The sequence below is a fragment of the Sturnira hondurensis genome, unplaced genomic scaffold (genome assembly GCF_014824575.4).
Source record: "Sturnira hondurensis isolate 20B ecotype Veracruz unplaced genomic scaffold, ASM1482457v3 Scaffold0010128, whole genome shotgun sequence".
NCBI classification, from domain to species: domain Eukaryota; kingdom Metazoa; phylum Chordata; class Mammalia; order Chiroptera; family Phyllostomidae; genus Sturnira; species Sturnira hondurensis.
Window position 1 is genome coordinate 21,018,416 of NW_028082759.1, and position 20,122 is coordinate 21,038,537.

The window sequence follows — 20,122 nt, forward strand, 5'->3', positions numbered from 1 at the left end:
GCCCTGACTGAGAATTGAACTGCAATCCTCTGGTTCACAGGCCCATGCTCAATCCACTGGGCTGCACCAGCCAGGGCTCTTAGTGATTTTTAAATAAACAAGAGAACCACCATTTACAGATAAAGAAACCTATTTAACCACTTTCTCTTCATCCCACTAACACCCTGGTGCATAAAGGTAACCAGTCATGTGACACCCAACAGTGGACAGGTGAGATTGGCAACAGGTCATTACTCACACATGCTAACAGCTCAGGTGAAGAAAACACCGTGTGCTGATAGGGCTGTAAAGATTTGCCTTAAGAACAGAGTAAACCAGGGGCTGTGGGAGGTGGAGGTTTCGTAGTATCATGAATGTGGGGCCCTTCTGCTTCCCATGGAAAGCTGTGATTAGCTTTTTTGAATAATTCCCCAGGCTTTCTGCTTACCAAGGTAAGGAGGACTTGCATCTGGCTCCTTTGATAAGAAGGGTTGTTTTGCTAGGGGACCTTAACCACTGCTCCAAGGTGAGGAGACTTCTTTGCAGTTCGGCCACTTGAGACCACCACAATTATATTACATGTCAAGGCAGCATGTAATACTGACCTTAATTTGAGGCCTTGCACCACACAAATCCAGATGTACAAACTGAGTTTTTTTTCTCATTCATGTGACTTCCATGCAGGGTTTAGCAAGATTTTGGCTCCTAGTTTCGGTTAGAATTTTCATTGACCACAAACCAAAAACATTAAACAAAATGTTATTGAAATATTGCTCATACAGAGGGAGTTTGCTCCCATGCATTAAAATAATTCCTAAGTGATGTTTTCTTGACTTTAGTGAAACTTTACAAATTCTAATGAAGCATTACTGAGGGTATAGAATACTGCTCTCTCACAGCTGTTGAAAGCTACCCATCAAGGTAAAGAATATACATAAGCTAAAATAATAATCCCAGAAGCACTGTGGCTATCAAATTTTATATGAGCACTGGAGGAGAAGTTCCCACCATTCACAACTGTCCTCTGAACACCAGTCATGACTGAAAGTACCTGTGAAATTGCTGACTCTCTGGGGGCAGTGAATATAAGGAAAAGTTTTATGCCATCGCTGGGCACTAGAGAAACACAGTAGAAACAACAGTTCGTGTGATTCACAACTGGATGGTGCAATGAATATTCAGGGACATGGGATGAAGTCTTCATACTTGTATGTTGGTAAAACAATGTCACCGTGATAAATAGGTATTGGAAATACATGAGTACGGTCCATCGGGAATAGTAATGACACACTTAGTTCAGTTTTATTTTTTGTCATACTCTGAAGCCGAGTTCTCTTCCAACTAAATTGATTGCTGTTTTGATGAGTTAACTCTTACAAAGTTAGCTAATGTGCAAAATATAGAACAAAAATCTAGTACATTCAGCGGAGAAATTAATTTGGTGATATAAAGCACTCTAACAAATCTCAAATGATGAGAGGAACAGAAAACATGTATGGAATTATCCTCTCTGTGAAGGGAGTAGAGAACATGACAAACTACTTACAGTCTTGCACTAAAGCAGACGTTGAATAGTTACCTTCCATAGAAATGCTAGATATGTAATTAGCTTTAAGTCATCTATCGTGATTTTTTTATTCATTCAATCAGTCATTCCTTTTACAACCAATTCTTGAGTGGCACACTGTATGCATAAGCATTCTGCTGAAAAGTATGTGCAAACATACTAAAGATAGCTCTCTGAGTCATAAAATGTACAGTGTAACATGGAATTCTGACTGTATTTCATGAACCAGGCATCTTGTAGGGGTAGGTTTGGATTTCCTTACTACTCTGTCTCGCTAAGCAGACAAATAGAATTTTCTGTCATAATAAAATGTTTTAACCCTGTTCTGTCCACTATTTATTTGACATTTGAAATGTGACTAGTGAGAACAAAATTTTAATTTTGTTTAATTTTAACAAATTTAAATTTAAATAGCTACATCTGGCTAGTGGCTCCCATATTGGCCTGGGTGGTAGAACTATTATATTAATAAATATCAAAGATAGATGAGCAGTTGCTATAGTGCTTAGCACAAACTAATCCCGTATTAAGTAGTTACCAGGATCCATGACCATGATGATAATGGGAAAAAAATTTTCCCACAAAACCATATAATAAAACTTAGTAAAGGTGACTAATTTCTGAGTAACCAGAAAGTAAATATTATTACTCTGGTGCTTATAGTAATAGCATTAAATATAATATACATGCAGTGAATATTAAGCAAACCCCACATCTAAAAATAATCCTTCAGTAGCCTCAATTTCTCCAAAAGGTGATATCTGATACAAGTAGCTGTGGATATCAGCTACTTATATATATGTGATGATATCCACTGGGACGAGTCCTAAAAAGTCGTCCCCCTCTCAAAGAAAAAAAGGACATCTACCGAAACACTGTAAATAAATAAAGGGGCAGAGTTACTTGTCTCCATCAGGTTTTAGCCCTACAGCTGCAATGTTGCAGACCTCTCCTGTGTTACGAGTATATTCCAGAAGTACTCAAACATGGGTCACAGTGTGGCACCCCTTGTCATGGGCTAGTTTGTTACTGTTTGGAATTACTTTGGTAATGATAGTGTTTCTTAGAGTAAAAATATCCCATGAGGTAAACAGATATTCCAAAAAAGTATAATATCTAGACCAGCCCAGACTCTGAAGCCAAGTCTTGTGGTTTATACCCCAGCTCCATAATTGCTATCCGGTAATATCTAAATCACATAAACTCTCTGTTTTTTTTATTTGTGAAACAGAGATTACAGTATCCTAAACTCTTGTATGGTTATTTCACTAGAAAAGTTACCACTTGATATGAAGCCGTTCTAAATGTTAGTCATTGTTGTCATTTTGACACAATCACAGAGGACTGAATGTCCAGACTCACATGGCACATAAGCTTTACTCAGCTCTGAGCTTTACTCATAATTAACCAAGTACAGAGAAATAGAACCACAGCAATGCCACATCAGCAATCAAGGGGGCCTGGGATTGTCATACACAGCTTCGTAAAACCACTCTTCTCCTCGGGACACGGTATGGGTTCACGCAGGTGAGTGCCAACACTGCATGGTCCAAGTTAGCATGGGGCCGTGTCTATAAATCTTGGACTTTCTTTTTAAAGTAGTCTAATTATTGCTAGAAAGATACTGACTGTCTTTCATTCTCCAACTCAGCTGTGGATCTCAAGTCCATAAACTACAGATGTAGGTATAAATAACAAACCTGATAGACAGGTATGCCCTTCAGAAAAGATTATGTAGACACGTAATAAGTTCACAGCAAAACTTGGAAGGCATCCCTTCCATTTCATTCTTAGATATTTATCTGGCAGAATTCTGTGCCAAGTTTCCCTGAAACATTCAAATACATGAACATCGGCAGCATCCATAATAGCCTCAAACAGACATAAATCAAATGTCTACCAATAACTGAATAGATAAATGAGATACGAGAATGCTAATGCAGCATGGAAAATGAAGTATAGTAAAATATGTCTTCAATGGATGAATCTCATAAGTATGAATTAAAGAATGAAGAGACAAAAGAATGTTTACTATATATTTCATTTTATAAAAAATTGGTAACAGGCCAATACAGTTCTAACATACAAACATGTATATTCCGATGGGTATGATCACTGCAAGCCTAGATGGTAGCTGTCTCCAGGGAGAGTGATGAAGCTACGTTTGGTGGGAGGACGTGGAATGCTCTGGGATTATCAAAGTGTTCCATTTCTTAGATCAGGTGATACGGACATCGGAGGGTATTTTTCATAACTTTGGGGGGTATGATTTTAAATGATTTGTTAAACTGAGCTTTTACATTTTCCAGGTTTCCTTATTGGACTTCTCCATAAAAGAGCTATAGATAATAGACTATATTTACAAAAATGAGCAAGAGAAGGAGGGGACTTTTCTCTTCACAAAATGGATGTATGTTATGTAGTCAACTGGGTATAATTTTCCATCACATATCTCTGATTGGTGTGGATGGTTCTTTCTAAAATATCATTTGATTTGATGGGATAAAAGTTGGCATTAGAGGGAATAGGCACATTCCTGCATTTGTGCTGTGGTCGGTTTTGATCTGATAGCCGTGGCTGCTTTTGTACTTTGACAGTAATCTACAGTAACATATTTAGAGAGATGTTCTGATTGGTCATTATTTCAGACTTTTCCAATGATTTGTCTCTACATACAAGGTCTCCATACTGTAGGAAGTCACCGAGCATCCCTGTCCCCCCGTCATATTCTCCGACATAGTGGTTCTACAGCCTAGTGGTAGGAGTGCATTTAATCCCATCTCCACCAAGAAGATGGGCCATTATTGGCACTCTCTCTTTCAAAGCTGTTGCTTCAGAATCTGACCTTAAATTGTTCTAACTGGAATCAAGCCCAGAATGTTGGGTAATGGTTAAAAAAAAAAAGAAGTTTTCTGTTCTGGATAATCTGAGCAAAGAATGAGAGATCTTAAGTTGCAGGATCGTTTCTACCCCTGAAAGGCAAGGCAGCCTGGGGATGAAGATGGCACCTGGAGGAGAACAGAGGTGAGAGCATTTCGATGATGTCGAGTGGTCACTTGATCTGAATTAATCCGGGCTCTTTAGTTCCTGTGAGATAGAGAAGACTGTCTCTTTAGACTCTACAGTTGATGTGGACGTGAGGCAAGTACCTAAGTCTCCTCTGTCATTCGTCGGTGTGAGCTGGATCTTCTGATGTTTGCCATTGATTGCAATTTATCCGATGCAGCGAAGACCTAGATACTAAACAGGGTATTGTCTGTTATACTTTCATATATTTTAGGTTTGTGGATCTTTAGATTATTTGAGGACTAAATAAATTGTTGATATACAAACATTATCTTTTATTCACAATAGTGTAGAATACATAGTAACTAAACAAAGGCCAATATCTAAGAGCTGTTTGCTGCAGGAGAAATTCAATTCTGTATCCTGTGGATTTTTACTTGTTTTGTTTTTAAGCTATATTGGAATTTCTGGGGGGAAAACAAAATGTCTCTGAAAATTCAATATAAAATCCTTGATAATTCCAAATGAGTATAAAAGTTTCCTGTAAAACTAAATAATATGTAGCCTGTGTTCAGTTGTTTATTGCAATTTTATAAAATAGTGTCTGATTAGGTAAAACATAAAGGCAATTATTTGTTGCTGCAATGTAATCATATTTTTCTGCCCTAAGTCCATTTCCCACATTCCCTCACAGCTCCATCCCTATTCAGATGACCCAAGAGAAGAGTATCTTATTTGAGCTCACAATGGTATTTCTACAAAAATCTTATCGGGAAATACTAGCAATTGCCTTCAGAGACAATGCTTAACAAGAATGTTCTGCAGCTGTGTCATTCAAGCCCAGTTCTTAAAAATTAGCCATGCAGGGAAGCCAGAGAGGCAGCGACAAAGTATCTCTAGACATAACCTTGTTCCAGCATGCAGGTAAATACTGGAAACTGAACTATTAAAAAATGCCAAAAATATTTCAGCAGAATATGTGCCTCCCTCAGAATTGAAAAATTAATTCCAGGATTTGTTAGATGTGTTAATTGGTTCAGATCACAATTAACATATGAAAAGGAAAGGGAAAGACACTGAAAAGAGACTGTGAATTAAAGCAGCAAAAGAAGTAATAGAAATCAACCTTACATGTGACAGCCTGTCACCTCCACGGAATAGGGTTGCGTAGCAAAAAGGCAGCCTTTGCAAAGCACCGTGACACTGATATTCAAGAGCAGCGCCAATGTTGGTCACAAAGACATTTTCTTTGCAAATATTCGTGTCATTAATCTTCTTTCAAAAATCACTGAGGTATAAACACGAGGCAGGCTGGCATTTGTGTGCAGGGAAGGTACAAAGAAATGAGTGCACTGCTCTCTCTGTTGCTCTCTGTTTCTGTTCACACACATCACAACAAGGAGATGGGTACGGGAGCCCCGCCAGATGTTCTGAAGGCTTGGTTTACAGGCTGTAGATGGGGAGCCACCGTGTATCTAAAGAAATATGGCCCTTGAAGGGTGATCCCAGAATGAACACCGTGACCAGCAGTTAGGAGCCCCTAACCACAGTGTTTCAGAAGCAGGGAGAAAGTGGATGACTGTAGCCCTCTGTCAACATCCATATAAATGGTGTTGTTTGCCTAAGTCTGAATGTTGAGATAATTAAGACACACATTCCAAATAGAGAGTCCTTCCAATAAACATAAAGATGGTTTTTCATCTGAAAGCAAGTCAATATAATGTAATATATTAGATTATAAAGGGCTATATGATCAATTAAATGGGTACAAGAGTAATCTATATAGATTAACACTCATTCATGATATAGACCCCTTGCGAGCGAGGACGAGAAGAGCTGCTTCAGCATCATGAAGTGTAGGGCATACATCATTCTCCAAGTAAAACTTCATTTAAAAACAAGGAAAGGATGCCCAGTATCACCTTCTTTATTGAATACATTACTAGTCCCAGGTAATGTAAAAAAGCAATAAAACTAAATGTAATATAACAATTGTAAAGTTAGTCATTGAAAGATGATACAATTGTGCACATATATAATCTAATGAAATCTGGAAGCAATAAGAATTAATCAGAAATTTAAGCAGGGTGGCCAGATATAAGATCAAAATTCAGAAATCGATACCGTTTCTATACAACAGCAACAACTAATTTTAAAATATGATAGAGGATGAAATTGAAAGTTACCTAAGCAATACACTTAATAGAAGATATTTTTAAGATATTTATGAAGGAAAATATAAAATGTTGTTGAATGATATTAAAAAAGAACTCAAGGAGAAGTGAAAAAAACTCAACACATGAAGGAAACTTACCTCTTCCCTGGAGGAAAGTCTTCTGTGTTGAAGATGTTACCCTGTGACAGGTGATCTGCAGACCCTCGTTAGTGTAAAAATAGTTAGCTGTCCGCTGATCGTCAAGGTTTTATAGAAAACTTGGTGGCTTTTTTCTGGAAGCTTTTAAAAATTTCTTTTTGCTTTTGATATTTTACAGCTTTATTACCAAGTACCTAGTTATGGGTTTGTTTGTTATCTTCTTCCAAAGTCAAAATAAACTGAGAGTTTAGTTCTTCAATTCTAAAAAGTTCTAGTCATTATGTGTTTGTACACTGTGATTCTAGTTTTATTGCTGAGTCTGAAATTATCCCTTGTTCTGTGTGAAATATTTTTATTCTCTTTATCTTCCTCTTAACCGTCTGCTCATTTTGAATTAGTTTGAACTTTCTGGACCTCTTACATAATTAATTATTTTGTTTCACAAAATTATTTATTTCATACTTTTTATATTGTCAGTATTTCCTTAAAATATCTTTTTATTGCTATTTATTTGAGACAGAGGAGCTCAGTGAATGAATTTATCAAATTATTTCAAGTGAAAGTGCCTCATTTGCATATTAAAGTCAGTGGAGAACACTGCATGCTTACACAGTTTGAAATTGGTAAAATTTTATAACAGATATTACATACATGGATGATAAAGTTCAAAATTTAAAAATATTCACACATTTTATTATTGGGCTGCAAAGAAATGTTTAGCTAGGAAAGCTGCAGTTTTGATATTATGAATGTTACAGAGAGCTCTGATTAAGATAACTCAGATCACTGGGAGAAGTAGGGAGGGGCCATGGGAGGAGTTTGCCCCCGGCAGTTTTGGGCGGCCTAGGAGGGGATTGGCTGAGAAGCTGAGAGACTCCAGAGCCAATGGAAATGCAAAGAGGGCGGGCTCTCTGGCTCAGGGAGAGTTCTCTGGCTCCTGAGCTGTGTCTCTCACTCTCCACTCCAACTCCTGGGCTCTCAGGCTCGCTCTGGGGAACACTCTTAGACTCTTCTTCCTCAAGGATGCCTGGATAATTGCGCTGCAGCCGCCAGCATTTGCTAAGGGACATTGTTTTGGATGAGAAGGAACTCCGGACATAGCCTAGCATCAGGCTGGCCTGGCAGAGGGTGGCAGGGTTATTCCTCTTGGAATGTTCTAGAGGGAACCAGCTCTGAGACAGAGGCCTACCAGTCTTCTGAAATTGTGTAGCTTTTGTATATTATGTTGTTTTAGTTTGTAAACTAACCCCATAGATGCAAGACAACGAAAAACGAAGAGGGAAAAGCTAGAACTCAGGTGTTAAGAGTTTAGCCTTAATTGACAGGCTTAAGTGACTAAAGCTATGACTTGATAGGCTTTTAACTGGTTTTGAATAAAGATCCTTCTCTTTTATCACCAAACCTTTGTCTCTGGAATTTTCCCCAGAGGGCTGTAGCTGGCAGCAGAACTCCAAGTTGCGGTTTGGCAACATTCATGTAACTAAAAAGTTGACAACCTATTGAACACGTAAATAGATAAAACATCTTAGTATATGGTTGTCTAAAATGTAATGTAGATTAGTTAAATGTAATGGCCAATTTCTTATAATTTACCAGAAATTATGTCACACTCTGAAAATATTGCAGCGAATAAAACAGACGGATAGAATATTAAACAAATGAAAAGATAAACAGAAGTAAAAATTGTCATAAAAGGCACAGATGTAAAACAGGGCTATGAGACAGAAGAGAACTAGTTGAGGCTAGGAACTGGGGCAGTTCTCTGAAGACACCTGCCCTTTGAACTTGGACTGAACTAATGGGAAGGACCTGCTTTCTAGTAATGAATGCTGATAAGTATTGAGGCAAAACAAACAATGTGTTTAAAAGTACTGAGTTAAAAAAAATAATTGTCTTCTAGAAATTAGCTGATACAGACATCAAAGGGAGAAGTGGCAAGATTTAAATTTGAAAGGTCCACAAGACTCAGATTCCCCAAAGATTTTAGGCCATGTTTCCAGTTTGGAAGATAACTGAAGTTTACAGGGGAGACAAAACACAGAGTCAAGCCAAGTTAGATGATCCTACTCCCAATATATATTGGTTAATACAATACTTGCTCTAATTGATGGCTAAATAGCAGTAGCCTGAGCATATTGCATTCAAAACAGTAACAGATATACCTTCTCACTAGTCCCACTCATGAAATTTGGACTTTGCTGCCATCAGCTGGAGCACTAGTATGGAGCTCCTGTGGATCCCTCTTTTAGTCTCTTATTTCAAACCGTTTAATGTTGCCCTACAGAAAAAATTATATAAAAATAGGACTTAAAGTTTCTTCAAGTGCGTGGTTTATGCTGTCTAGGACTGACTAGGCCAGTGCTGATGGTTAATTTTATGTGTCAGCCTGTTGGGGCATGGTACCCAGATATGCCGTCAAACGTTATTCTGGATGTTTCTATGAGGGTATTGTTGGATGAGGTTAATTATTAAATCAGTAGACTTTGCTCAACAGTGTGGTGATGGCCAGAGGTGAGGGGGAGGGGGAGGAAGGTACAGGGTGATGGACAAAGACTTGAGTTGGGGCGGTGAATACACAGTGCAGTGTACAGATGGTGTGTTGTGCAGGTGTGTGCCTAAAACCTGTATAATGTTGACCTGTGTCACCCCAATAAATGTAATCAGAATAAAAGTCACAGTAGACTTTGAATAAAGCAAATTGCTCTTCACGATGCGGATTGGACTCACTCAATCAGTTGAAGGCCTTCAAAAAACAGAAGGCTGATCTTCCAAAACCAAGAAGGAATTCTGCCAGCCCGCCACCCTCAGACATGGTGGTGACACTGGTCTTTCTAGCCAGTCTACTCTGCAGGTGTTTGACTTGCCAGGCTCCATAATCATAAGATCCAACTCTTAAAAATCAATCTCTCTCTACAAATAGGCCTATGTCCTACTGGATCTGTTTCTCTGGAGAATTCTAATACACATAAGTCTATTCATTAAGGTTACATGTGACATTCATTAAATTAAATATTCATATTTGAGGGTAGCACTTTAATATTCTCCCCAATAAACACCTGAAATTGATTGATTACTTCCATTTTTAGTTACATTGGGAGGATATGACTCAGCAATATAATTGTTTTCATAATTTATGTTGAACACTTTTTTCCAATTATTTATTTTGTTTATTAATCCTACCCTTGCCATATATACATTTTATAAAATACCAGTTTATTTAAAAAGCATCACATGTATATGTCATATTTTATATGTTTTCCCATTTATTTAATAACTGATACCTGGACTTCTCCCAAAATAGAGAAAAGACAATTTGAAAAATGCATAAAATACAATAGTAAAAGCTATTGGTCCAGACAAAATAAAAAAGAAATGATAAAATAAGGTGAAACAACCTGAACCTAATAACAGAACTGACAAACATGTCTACATCACATAGAGTGCCCACATGTTCTACCTCAGTTTACTAACAGAGCAAAAAAATGAGCAATCTTCATTTTAGAAAAAAAATCAGTCACTGAGAGGAAAACACTCCATTCATCACTGAAATTGAGGCATATGGAAATAAAAACCCAATTATTAATAACGGTTTCCTTTGTCACTTCATTTCAGAAATGTAAAAGTTCCAAGCATTGTTGATCCTTTCTACTGATACCTCTTTTACTTTTTATATCGATATGTTATTGAGTTTCATAAATGGATACGTTCCATAAACACATCCATTTTTTTGGACTCTGCTTTTCTCATCAATTAATTAGCAGTTGGGGTGTGTGTGTGCTTGTCAAGAGTGCACTTAATAATAATTATTCAAATATTTCTCAGATTCATTAGGATTCATGCACTTGCTTCCTGATAGCACTTGACAAAGTTTTTGCAATGTTTTAAATTACATTTATGAAAAATCTAATCTCCAGGAATAACAAATATCTTGAGAGAGGTATTTCCTGTCAAATAATTGCAATCATTTCTGTCAAGCAAATATCAGAGAAAGAGAAACACATCCTAAGGAGTCACGCAAGGGCACTCGGGAAGGCCATTTTTGTGCAGGGCCTCTCTGTGTAGTTCACTGTAAATCTGTTCGGAGGGCATGTATTGAGAAACGAACCTGAGAACTCTTGGTTTCTAGCAGGAGTGCCTCTGTTGACTAGATTAAAGACATCACGAGTGTTCTCACAACTTCTTCTTTTGACTCACTGTTCTATTCTCTCCACTGACGAGAGTGTGTGGCACCTATTAATGCTCAGCAAATATTTACTGAAGGAAATATTGAGAGGAATGAATGACTTCTGGGAATTCAAACAAAAGAGCATCATTCAAATGTTGTACTGTGACAACAAAAGCTTGTGTTTTAGACAGTGCAGCATCCTTGATAGGAGGCGAAAAGCAATGACATCTGTTTAACTGGAACGGGAAGCCTTGAACACCTGCTAGAGAGCCACCCACAAAAGTTAAAAGGGGAACTATTGAAAGAAAGATACTATGAACACATAGAAGTACAACTACTTTCTTCAAAGGCTAACACCATGAGGTAAGCTTTACCTATTAGTATTTATTGGGATTTCTATTGCCTTTTTCTAGCTGTGCTAAACTGATTTATTTAGGCACTACTGCTAATTCAGCCTTTCAAATAGAAGGCTATTCCTAAAGACGACCTGAATATGAAACAACAGCGCAAGAAACTGCTCCTTCCCCTGAGCTGGATCCTAATGACAAGCTTCTCATGGAGACACATCTGAAGGTATGTGATGGATCCTGTATCTCTGAGAAAGAGGCGGTGATTATGACGCTTCTGATGTATCTTCAAAAGGAATGGAAGTGCAGGCCTCTTTCTAGACGCTGATGGGTCGTTTTTGGTTTTCTTACACAGAGAAGGTAGAGCTTCAAGGTCATCAGAGAATGCCTGGCAAAATTGTTTAGCGCAATCGTCTTGGCACTGAGACTTAGACTCTGGATAATGTTCTCTTTGTTGTGTTTGTCTTACATGAGACTTAGAAATGACAGTTTGGGGTTGGCTGAACAGTAGCATTTGTGTGCTACGCTTATATAAAGTCTGCATTATTCCAGCTAAGGGACCTAATCATATTAATTAACATAAGGACTTCAGTAGAGGATAGAACCTGAATCTGTAATAAGACATATCAACACATATAAGGCTTAAAATCATTATATCTTATTTTAATTATAAGAATAAAAATTTATATTGGATATATTTACAAGATACAGAGAATAAGACACAACACAAACAATAAAATAACACAGAAAAGCAAACAGATCAACCCACCAGCCAGTGACTGACTATTGATAAGCCAAATTTATTCCTGTTGACAACTGTAAGAAGCGTAAACCTCTAAGGAATGAGCAAGTCATGGTATAACATAACCTTTATTTTGGGTTGAACTATAAATGTAGGAATCCTGAAGCATTTTTGGTCCCAACCCATATTGAATGCTAAACCTGCTTCCCAAAGCTATTCCTCGTCTGGTCAATTTTCTTAGAACTAGAATATATATGCTTTGCATCCCATCTTTCAATCTACAATTTATTATGAGTTTATTTCCAGGATTAGTAACATCTGAAAACAATCATGAATCTTCCATAACTTGTTAAAAGTGATTAAACCATTGACTTGCTTGGGAAAACTATGCGAAGGGAGTTACTGAACAAAAGACCCAGGTGCTCGGAGAATTAATGAACAAAAGTTAGATTCGTCTCCTGAAATGCAGCAGTGCATAGAGCCACATAATTGCCTTCTGCATTTCCAAGGAACTTGAAAATGATTTCCAACTCCTATCAAGTATGCAATTATTGGGTAAAACAGTAGGTGAAACAACAGGTACACAATGGCAGGTAGGATAAGCCATCAATTGTTGTGTTATAGCAATCTTCATCTTCTAATTGGAAGGAAAAGTGTTCATTGTTGTGGTAATTTTGTAGATAAACAACACTGGGAAGAGTTCCTAAAATTTTAATATCTACTGCCCCTCTTCAAAGGAATAAAAAGAAACCATAAAAATAATGTTCAAACACTCAAATTTCCAGTGTATTGAATGTTATATAAAACTCTAGATATGCCAGGTAGTTAGAGGAGAATATTTCTATTTTAGTTATTATCGAAAGGCACAATTTGGGGAGGGCTTCTGTGTGTGTGCATGCGGGCACACGTATTATTTCTCCTAGTTAAATGTTAAAGTGGTATTGTCATCAGGAAGGAGTGTCTCCTATTGATTCATAAAAACTTGATACATTTATATCTGGTGCTGAAAGCGAGTGAGCCTTACTGATGGCATGCGCATCATCTCAAGAAAATGCCAATTCTTAAACAGGGATGGAGCTCTCTTAAGTGAAAAGTAAAGCAATGCAGGGAAGTTTTAAAACAGAATAACATGTGAATTCTCATGCTAATATGTCAATGTTGGCAGTCCCATGGGTTGTATTTTAGAACAGAAGTCTGTACATGGCACTAAATACTGTAATGAATTATGTCAACATTAGTCAGCAATACTTAATATTTATGAAAATAGCTACTCTTTTACAGAAGGGTTGGTCACCAGGCACTGCTTACAGTTTAGTCCTTGTAGTGAGGTTAGGAGGAGGTCTGACCCCCTAACCCCCGTCGTACAAATGAGGAAACCGATGATGCTAGTAGAGGTGGCTTTGCCAATATCGTATGGAGAGTAAGCAGAGTCACAGATGCCTTGATGTCTGGTTCCAAACATCATCTCAGCTTCAATGCTGTTCTGTATGCATTCCACAGCACCATCCACATCCACTCATCAGTCAGTTTGAAATGTCAGTTTTTCAACTAAAATGCCATGCCTTAATTGATGAAGCAACACTTGACTGAAGAGCTAAGCTTCTAAATTCCCAGACATTTCCATAGCTTTGTAGGTAAACCCAAGTGCCCTAGCCCAGAATTCCAGTTGCTGTGTTATGAAACCTGACTCTGCCTCTCATAACTCTGTACATTTGCCTACTTTATATGCCTCTATACCTTTTTATATGAAATAGAAACTAATAATCATTTAGTGAATAGTTTGCGGAAATGGTTAAATATAAGGAAGGACCCCCCAAAAGCCAGAATTATCTTCTGGAGGTTGGGGCCTTGGAGCACAAGCTTGCTTTGCTAGGTGAGTATTCTAGGAACTCATCTGTATCAGTGGACCAATTGGCATTGTCGTGAGGGGCCGAGTGTGGCTTCAGTGAGTTTTTTTGGAGACTCGTTCAATGCATCTGCTCATTCCATTATAGGTCATTTCTGAGTGCACCTGCCCACACCACGCTTAGTGTTCAGCAGTTTTTGACCAAAAGCAGCATGAGCCTTATGTCCCACCCTCTCTGTTCACCCAATCGTGCCCTGAGAGACTTTTTTTTGTTTCCCTGAATGAAAAAAATTCCCGAAAGGGGAAGGTTTTGCCAATGTGGAGGAGGTGAAACAAAAAATGGCAAAAGCACTAAAAGGCATTGAAATTGACTAGTTCGAAAACTGTTTTGAGTAGTGGAAGAAACGTCCTGACAGGTGCACCACATCGAATGAATAGTGCTTTGAAGGTGACTGAAGTTTAAACATGTAAGAATCAAAACAATTTTTACACATAAATTCTGTTTTGTTTTTCCCTCTACCTTGTAATTTAACATGTGTAAAGAGCTGATAAATTCCTCTAGCACATGAGAAATGTTCAACACAGATTTAGTATTATTATTATAATTTAAATAATTCTTTACTGTCTCTATTGCTTTGTCTATAATTATGGTCTTTTTATATAACATCACCAAATTATATCCAGTCAACTATCAATACAAGTGTGTAACTTCCATTCAATACCAGGGACCATGATATGTTATGTAGCTTTCAATAGACACATTCTACAGTAGAACAATTTTTCTTCTTTCTAATATTAACCATAGTTGTTAATATAGAATGTCTTTACATTTATGTTGTCACAATCTGATTGTACAACAAAATCATGTAATTAAAGCTAAAGAGGTCTAGGTGTGTATATATTTGAGTCTGTTACACTTAGCCTATTTCTCCCACATTTTGTACCACTATAAGAACATGACACCAAACCAGACACCTTGTAGGTGATAAATGTATGTTTGTTAAATTATAGTGAGATATGAAACTACATTCTGTCACAATCGCCTTCTAAATGACAATGAATTGTTAACACACTCATGTTAACAGAATGCGCGTGCTTCCAGGAAACATTAGCCAGCTGCTCGGTGCCCTTGCAGTCCAAACAGTGACGCCGCACGTGACCTGCTCCTATTCTCCAAGGCTTTGCCATAGCACGGTCACTACTATTCATCCGTGTGCCTGCTGGGAGTGGACCTCCTTCTTGGAAAATTTTTCTTCATGTCTGTGACTGCAGTTGCACTGAAGGAATATGATAAATTAAATAATGAGGTGGCTGAAGCTCCCCAGGTCCTTGTCCTGTTACTTGATTTGGATGGTCACAACTCAGAGCCTTTGGAGGGACTATGGTTCTGACGATTTTTCTTGGGGGAGGGCCAAACACTGTGCCCCAGGGCACCTATTGCCAATGAAAAAGCCCTGGCTGGACTGAGAGTATCTATTTTTATGTTTTCGATAATGTTTTTTTCATCTTTAATTTTTATGTCTACGATTCCCATAATCAGCCAATGATTTTTTTTAGGAGAGACATTTTATATTTTGAATCAAGAGTTTCCACATGGTATTCTTTTTAATTTTTTTTAGATTTGTATTTATTTATCTTTAGAGGGGAAGGGAAGGACAGAGGGAGAGAAATATCAGTGTATGGTTGCCTCTCATGTGTCCCCTGCTGAGAACAGGCCTGCAACCCAGGCATGTGCCCTGACTGGGAATCTACTGCGATCCTTTGGTTCACAGGAGCTGTGCTCAATCCACTGAGCTACACCAGCCAGGGTAGTATTTTTATTGCTTACAGAATCAGAAAATTTTAGTTTCCCCAAGATAATCTTTCAAATAAATAAATAAATAAGCCTTGAATCAAACTACTCTTTCCTAAATTGCAACAAATCATAAAATATATACATCATTAGAGTGAAGAATTTAGGGAACTGGTAAGTTAAAATTAAAATTAAAAAGCAAAGGAGAATTCAAATAAAAAACAAAGTTCATAATTATAAAATAAGTTTATCTTAAATTATAATTTTAGAAATAGATAATTTTGTTGATGGGAATATATCATTGCACTAGGAAGACAACATCTGATAAAAAATTAAGCATTTCCTAATTCTCCACAGAGTTTGACTGTGAATACTCAGCCAACGTTTAGTAGTAAATTTAAAAGCTATACTTTATTGTTTTTGAGGCAATAAATATTTATTACTCAATTAAAATAAGCAATTAGTCAAAATATCAGAGGGCTTATAGACCTCAAGCATATATAACAAAAATAGATATTGCAAACTTTCATCAAAATCAGAGTCATATTCATTTTAGTTATACTATGCTACCAGTGTTTATAGGGTTTAATGTCCTTACCCAGGAATGTAGAGAATAGTTTTCTTAATACATTTTAAAAACTAGTTTTTTACGTTTGTTCAGAAATAATTTGGAAAATGCATATATTGTTTTCAACTGCACTAAGGCCAAGTGCTTATTTCTTTTTTCCTTTTCTTTATCTTTTTTTCTTTGATAAATGACTTGGAGAAAGCCTCAGCAAAAAGATACCAAATCTTAAAATTTATTATTGTCGATAGTCTGCCTGACCTTTACTTTAACTTCATCTTGGCTGTCAGTAATAATCCAAGGTTGCACTTTCAGTGATAAAATGAAAGACTTTGCATATTGAATCTCTGGCTCTCCTTGAAAGTGTTCAGACATCACAGTCATTTATTCCCATTGTCAAAGCAAGGTCCATTATGAAAGCCCATTCGTCTTTACTTGAAGATGAAGAGTGGAGAAACTCCACTTCTGCCTTGAATCCAGTACAAACTACTTCAGGGTCCCCAGATATATCAGTATGCTGACTGGCTGTAGGTCCAGGATATGTCTGTCTGTCTGTCTGTCTGTCTCTCTCTCTCTCTCTCTCACTGGGCATTGGTTCCATAAAGTTCACTTTACTTTTGAAATACAAAATTTGGGGGAGGCACATAAAATAATGCTTTATCACGTACCTGAGGGTCTCTTTTGACCTGGGCTTTTTGTCTGTTTTTTCTTTTTCCAGTTAAAACCAACCAGCTGGATGGATCACTAGAAGAACTTAGGAGAAAAACTTGCTTTACCTAAGTCGCATAATAATACTTACAGGAATCATGATAATACTTTACTCAAACTACCCAACTTCAAAATTTATTTTGAAGTGGTAGGATTTTACTTATTTATGATTAAATATCCTTATATAATATTTGGCCAGAAGATATAAACATCTAGAAGCTGCTTTGAACTAGTCATTCTAATTATAATGTAGGCAACACAAACTTTACAGTGTAAAGAGAATAAATACCACGATTAATATAGTACTAGGTGATGATTTTGCCGTAAACTCTAACTTGGATGAATAGTCCAGCACACAGCATCCTGTTTTCCTAACTGGTCAGCTCTAACCCTACTTTAGAGCCAGAACTTTATTTTGGGAACTTCACTCCCTACTCCAACAGAAACACTTGAGTGTCAGATTTTTGTCACAGATTTTTGCAGTAGGGGAAATAAAGAAAAGATCTAAAGACTTTGAGGTTGTCAACCCACCTGGACTGTACCAAACCAGACACTCGGCCCTCAGGAGATGGTGAGACAGAAGGAAGGAGATGTCTAGATCTTTCAGAGAGCAAACAACCTGGGGGAGGAGACCGAGTTTCTCAGGGTTACTCTAACAAATGACCGACATATCGGTGGCTTAAAATGTCAGGCATCGTTCTCTTACAATCCCAGAAGGCAGGATTCTAGAGTTGAGAGGTCCTAAGGGCTACGATGTCTCTGGTGGCTCTGGGAAAGGGACCATACCTTCCTTGACCACGTTACCTTTGGCTGGCTGCTGGCCCTATACTGGCTGGAGGCCCCATCACTCCCAGCAGCACCTTTGCCTCACAGCCCCTTCTGTTCTCTGTGTGTCTAATCCCCGTCTGGCTCTCTCCAGTGAGGACCCCAGGACACATTGAGGGCCTACCCTGACAAGCTAGGGTGACCCCTCATCTGTAGATGTTTAACTCAATCTAAAGACCTTTCTGCAAAACAAGGCCACATTGACAAGTTCCAGGGGTTAGTACATAGACATGGCTTTGGGGTGTGCATGGCATCTTTCAGTTACCACAGGTTGTTTACCCTTGTTGGCATAAAGGAAAAGGAGAAAGCCAAATCTAAATGATGTTTTTACATAGCTGCAAATATGATCAAATATATATATATATATATATTCAGGTAGGACCAATCCTAGAGGTACAAAAAAGGTTTTGAAAGCAGTGACAGAGAGATGTTTTTTATGCTACTAAAAAAAATGAGCATGTTCAAAGTACCAACTAATTTAGAATAATATGAAAGCTTTTGGGCAAGTTCCAAAGCCCTCTTTTGAAGTATGTACATTTTTGTTGATTTTGACTGATGCAAAGTAAAAACTGAGAAAACCACTATTTTTACTTTATTAATATTTGATATAAAATAATACAAAGATTGAGATTTGGTATATTACTGTTTCATACAATTGATTGACTAGTGGATATCCATGGCAGCTGTGGGTAAGCCGGGGATTCTTTTGAATGACTTCAATGGATGTTTGTACTGATTCCTGACAAAGAAAGCACTTAACATTTATTTTTATGTGTAATAATAAAGCCCTTTAAAATGTGAATTAATTTAATTAGCTAGCAGGCTTTGGCTGAACTTTTTTAAAAAACACTTTCTATAATGCTTTTGTATTTCTTTAAGAGGCTGAGCTAACTTTCCTAAATGAAAAAATCAGTCAGGAGAACTCATCTGCTAAAATGCAAACTTGGGATGTTTTTCTATAGCTATTCTTGGACACACTCAAATCAAGCTTTTTGAGTCTTAGATTGGCTGCCTCGAACACCCCCTTATTTACATAAGCTCTGGGGCTTTTGCAGTCACCTCCATTGTGAAGGGGAGTTTTCCCACATGCATTCTGATTAGACTTGTGCAAAAAGGCATAAATTTCTCATCCAATCAAAGGCTGACCTGGGGGAAACTGGCAGGCGGTGGGCATAGTAGGAGATTACTAAATTGGCAATTCTTTTTTAACTCCGGTAGTCATTTGAGTGAAATGAACTGGATCTTAAAGAGGGCAACATTATTGGTCTAAATAGAAATAGAATAGAATGCCTTTGATTCATGGAAAGATACTGCCACAAGAAACATACAAAGTATCATCAGAAATAGAGAATGAAAGATCAATCTGGATATTTTTCTAGAATACAAAACAGGTAAAATTACCCAAAGAATGTGTGGATTTTTTATATTCTGTGTCAACATATTTTCTATAAAGTAACTTACCAACATAAATAACAGATTCATTATCATTTATTTACCACTTTAGTTTTTATGAAATGACATTGGAAAAAAATTTCAACAAAGGGGATAAGTATTGAAGATAACTTATACTTTTAGTTGTCATGTTAGGTGTTTGGATACCACAAAAATGCCAGTTTATATTTGATGTCAAATTTGATATTAAAGTCAATGTTTAATAGTCACACACCCAGAAGAGAAGAGAAGAGAAGAGAAGAGAAGAGAAATGAAATGTTATAGTATTTGTGATATTTTTAGTGGGTTAGGAAAAGAAGAAAAAGAACATTCCTAAGCTTAGAAAAATGCTGATTTAGTATAGCATCTAATCTATGGATATCTAAGTTGCAAGGTATAAAAACTCATTCATATATCATCATTTATGATAGTCATGTATGGTTATCCATGTTAGGATTTCATGAGACCTAAATTTAAGAAAATCTTCCCATTGGAAATATAAGTAATATACATTGTGTGTTCTTGAGAGAACAAAGGTATGTCTATGTACTCATACTATATTAAAGTAATTGCTATAGTTATTATTAGTTCTTATTCTGGTTTTGACTTTTATCTAATAAGCAATGGGTAACCATTGATGAATCTATGAAAAGGTGATAACTAACATACTTAGATGTGTATTTTAAAAATATTTTTCTGTCACTAATGGCTATATTATCTTAACACTGACATCATAGATGTTTTGGATGGGTTAAACAACAAATATAACTATAAGCCTTACAATATTCTAGTTGAATTATCACCAGGCCTTAAGTAAGAAATTGGCAGTTGGGCT